At 50.1% G+C, this 4,634-nt stretch overlaps 1 long non-coding RNA gene across 1 annotated transcript in view; it reads left to right on the forward strand.

The window, feature by feature from the left end:
* The first annotated feature begins 2,419 nt into the window (after nt 1-2,419).
* LOC146424284 (uncharacterized) overlaps nt 2,420-4,634 on the forward strand; it is a 21,552-nt gene continuing 19,337 nt past the window's right edge. The window contains exons 1-2 of the long non-coding RNA XR_014846863.1: nt 2,420-2,528; nt 2,972-3,090. This is a non-coding gene — a long non-coding RNA (uncharacterized LOC146424284). The remainder of the gene's footprint in view (nt 2,529-2,971; nt 3,091-4,634) is intronic.

Consider the following 4,634-nt stretch of genomic DNA (forward strand, 5'->3'; position numbering starts at 1 on the left):
TCTCCTGCTGCACAGCTGCCTCATGGCAGCATCTCAGTGCTGCCTCGCCTGAGAGTTCCGAGCAGCCTCCAGGCCCTTCCAGGACAAGTCCAGCAGCAACAGCCTCCAGCTCCCCATGGCATGGATGTGAGGAAGAGGAATTGCCGATATGGCATCCTGACGTGGTTCTGCGGAAACTGAGGGAGATCAGGAGATCAGTGTCTGAAAGGAATCAGGTAACTCCACTGGATGTCAACGAAAGGAGGTGGACTGATAGCTTTGAATGTTGTTGTATGGCTGACAAGGAAAGGCTTCTTGAAATGAATTTATTTAATTAACATTTAGTTATTTAATTATTCTGCGTGAAGCAAAATTTCTAAAAGAAGAGGGAATGAAAAAGTGACCCCGCTTTAGTGAACATGTAGGGTGTGAGTCTGTGTTTGCCAAGTTAGGTTGCTCATTTACCTGGGAAGAATCCCTAGTGCAAGGGCATCGTTCATGGTGATGATTTTTAGGTTCTAAGAGACTTTGATGTAAAATAACAGACGAGTGTTTGGAGAATTGCCCCTGGAGGCAAAGTCTCCCGAGCAGGGAGGGGCATGCGAGAGGAGCCTGTGTTACAGCACCAGCTGTGGGCTGTGCCTCCTTTTGGCTGGAAGGCCAAGGCAGAGCCAGGGCTGGGCTGCAGCTGCTGCTGTGTGAGCCCTGCTGTGCGTGTAGGCGCTGCCAGAGCCGTGTGAGGGATGTGCTGCAGCTGCAGCTTTCTTGTGCTCTCAGCAGCCTCCAGTCAAGTGTGTATCTGGGATATCCTCAGCTGGGCAAACTGGCCAGTCTTGCTCTTTGGGTTCCGGAGCTCAGGCACCTTCCTCTTGGGCATCTCTGTGCAAACAGATGTGTGTTCCCATCCAGTTCTGGCAAAGCTGCATCCTGGATGAGGCTGTTGTGCTCAGGGCAGTGGAGGGAGGAGCACATTCCTGTGCCAGGAGCTGGCAGGACTAGTTCCTTAGTGCCCACGTCATGTGTTCAGTGTCGGCCTCACGTTCAACCTTGTCAGCTTTGACAGCTTTTGGATGTGTTTGAGAAGTCAACCTTCTCCACTGCTGAAGGTATTTGGGAGCCAGACTTCCTTGGTGAGAACAAGGGATTAAGTGTGTGAGCCATGGAGTTGTTGAACCAGGTGCTTTGTGTCATTGGCAAGAACAGTTTATTTCTTTGTCTTTTTCCTTCAAGGAGAGCACTAGTGTCACCCCAGAGCCTTCAGGAGGGGAGCCTGAGAACAAGGATCCAGCAGAGAGAGCTTTGCCTGGCACCGTGAGCCATGGGAACAGTTCCCTGGAGGCTGAGGAGCTTGGTAAGGAGAGAGCCCAGCTTGGTTGAGAGAGGTCTGAGGTGGCTGCTGTGACCCTGCCTCTGGCAGGAAGGGAGATCAGAGGAGTTCTTGTCTGCAGGCTTGGTACTTCCTGGTGCCTTGATTTCAAACAGGGCACTGGCACAGCCTCCCCGCTGGAGCCCTGCCCTGCACGCTTCTCTGGCGGCACTGACCCTGAGTTGTGTGGTGTGGCAAGGAGCAGTGAATAAAGCTGACCTTCTGGCACTTGTGTCACCAAGCTGGGTGTCCCAATTTGGTTCATAACTCAGCTGACAGCACCTTTCCACTTCAGCCATTTCAGTGAGGACTGAGGGCTCTCTGTCAGCACAGAGAAAGAACAAGGCTGAGCTTCTTTGTGTGAGCTGGGACCGTGTGTGTTTCAAGCTCTCCTTGGTGCCTTTTGCACTGCGAGTGCTGAGACTCTTTTGGGATACTTCAATACTTTACACAGATTGGGAAACTTGGAAGGATCCCTGTTCTTTAAAGTGCAGGCTTCAAATGCCCAAGTTAGAGTCTGCCTTTCAGGCCATATTTAACCATACCTGATAGAAGTACAGTTGCTGCTAAAGGGAAATGTGCACAAGAGCCAATATTGACTCAGTGTTCCCTTTGCTTCCCAGACACTCATGTCCTATCCACCTCTCCAGAAGGGCTGCCCTGTGTGGGAGGAAGAGACAGAGACAGAGCCTATGAACATCAGGAAGGTGTAATGTCTCTGTCTGTAATAACAGCTATAGATGTATATAATTTCTATTTATATGTTTTCATAGTAGTAATTGTAGATCTGTATAGATAAATTTTGATATGTAGTTGTAGATGTATATAGTTTCTGTTTTATATATCCAGGCATAGAAGTGCATATTTTCATTTACACATGTGTAGTTACATTTTGATATATATAGTTCTAGTTATTAATGGGTATAGTTATATTTATAATTCAGGGGTATATGGAGGTTTAGGTACATAGATTGCTATTTGTATAAATATAGGCTGCTTTTTAACCTCTTTTCCTTCTTTGCTTCCTCTCTCTCCCCTTGCTTTTCCCCCTGTGGCCCCTCTGTCCCCTCTTCCATGCTGGGTCCGAGCTGGCAGCCAGGCCAGGCGGAGCAGCAGTTGGAGCCCCAGGTGTCCCTGCAGCGGTGGGAGCAGCTGGTGTCCCCCGAGGAGCTGCTGAAGGACGGTGAGACTGAGGGGCTGAGGGGGCTGAGGAGAGGTGACACTGAAGGGATGGAAATGTTGAGGTCGTGGTGGGGCTGAGGGGATGGTGGGGCTGAGGGATGTGGGAGAGCAGAGAGGATGGTGGGGATGGAGAGAACCTAGGAGAGCAGGGGGGAACTGTGGGGCTGAGGTGTGTGGAGGAGCTGATGGGGATGGTGGGGGCTGAGGGGACAGGGAAGTGGTACAGTCTGAACTGGGTGGGGTGTAAGGGGACTGGGTGGGTTTGAAGTGACTGAGTGGGGTGAGAGGACTGTGGGGGTCTGAAGAGCCTGGGAGGCTGCAGGTTTGCTGAGGGGATGGCAGGGCTGAGGGGATGGAGGGAGCCAGCAGGGAGCTCAGAGGGGTCCAGGACTGCTGCTCTGCCAGGCCTTGGAACCAATTTCAGAGCCTCCACTTTTTCCACAGCTTCCCTGAAAGTCCTCGAGAACATCGAGAGAAGTGACAAGAGCCATCAGGGAGAAGCTGAAGGCCACCAGCAACAGCAGCAAACAGGGAGCTGCCGCTGCTGCCCCCCGAGAGCCTGGGTGAGGCCACAGGGCCGCTGAGGCAGGCTGGGCTGAGGGTGGCGCGGGCTTTGGCCGTGGGCGCTGCCCGTGCTGGGGCTGCTCAGCGCAGCTGCCCGGCTGGCCCAGGGGCTGTCTGTCCTTGGGCAAGGCAGCTGTGCCGTGCCGTGCCGTGCCGTGCCGTGCCGTGCCGTGCCGTGCCGTGCCGTGCTGTGCCCCCCGGGCTGCCGGGGGCTGCGGGACAGTCCCGCCGGGGCTGCGCTCACAGCAGCCTGGCCCGCTCGGCCTGCAGCTTTTTCTTTCTCACCCTGCTGGGCAGGCTCTGAGATTTTCTCTTCCCTCACACAAGTGCAGGTGCTGCCCAGGGAAACATCCTGATACTGACTCAGTGTTCCCTTTGCTTCCCAGATGTTCCATCTGCTGTCCCTGTCCAGGAGGGCTGTGCTGCATGGGAGGAAGAGACAGAGGGAGAACATGTGAAGACGGGGCTTCTGAAATCCCTCCGGATATATTTATAGATTTATATAATTATGTATAAATACATGGATATTTAGATAGGTAGATTGATGTTTGTATAGGTATATTTCTATTTCTATTTATTGATGTCTGGTTTTAATTTTATTTCTGTGCTAAATTTTAAAAATATAATATAATAGTATATAACATAACATAACATATTATATGTCTATTATGTAATAAATTAGTTTTGTTACACTGAAGTTGATATTTGAATATTTTTTGATTGTGTGGCTTTAGAAATCTGTAATAAATTTATATCTTTAACTTATCTTGGTATTTGTGTATTTATGTATCAAGTGTAACAATCTTCAATAAATTAAATTTTTTATCTGAAATAAGCATTCAGTTGTGTTTTTCAAAACAATGAGCAGATGTAAACACGATGATGTTGCAGGATTTTGGCAGTGAGCTAAGGGGACTGGGGGAAATTCTCCAGCCATGCCCAGCAGCTTCCCCAGTCTCAGTCAGGCTGGCAGTGAAACCGCAGATTTGGGATGGCAGCAGAGCCACACGCTGGGGAATAACTCGCTGCAAAGGCCTGCTGAGCAAACGGGACTCCACTGAGCGGAGAGCTCCAAGCAGGAGCCACCCAGGGAGGAGAAATCATTTACAATGAAACAGAGGGAGAAAATGTGGCAAAACAGATGTGAGGATACTCTGGGAGTCTGATAAAATGCTCTAAATCAGTGCTGTCTAGGTACGTCTTCAGCAAAATTTTTTAATTTTGTTAAAAGTGAAGTAGCTTCCATGAAAGATGAATGACACTTCCCCTTGTTTTGGATTTGCAACATGTCCTTATTCCTGAGAAGTTTTGCCCTTCAGAACCTCATTCACAGTAGATAAAAAGCTTAAGTACTACCCACTGTCACCATGAATGAAAACAGCCCTGCCCTGGTGACAGCCTTTGCAAAGTCTTCCCTCCTCCTGTCCCCACATCTCACAAACAGAACCATCCCCTTCCTGCCCAAAGTGAGCCTGAGGTGAGTGAGGGCTTCAGGAACTCAGGAGGCTGCAATACCACCACAGGTAGGAAGGTTTTGCAAAAC

The sequence above is a fragment of the Lichenostomus cassidix genome, chromosome Z (genome assembly GCF_008360975.1).
Source record: "Lichenostomus cassidix isolate B80296 chromosome Z, HeHo_3.0, whole genome shotgun sequence".
NCBI classification, from domain to species: Eukaryota; Metazoa; Chordata; class Aves; order Passeriformes; family Meliphagidae; genus Lichenostomus; species Lichenostomus cassidix.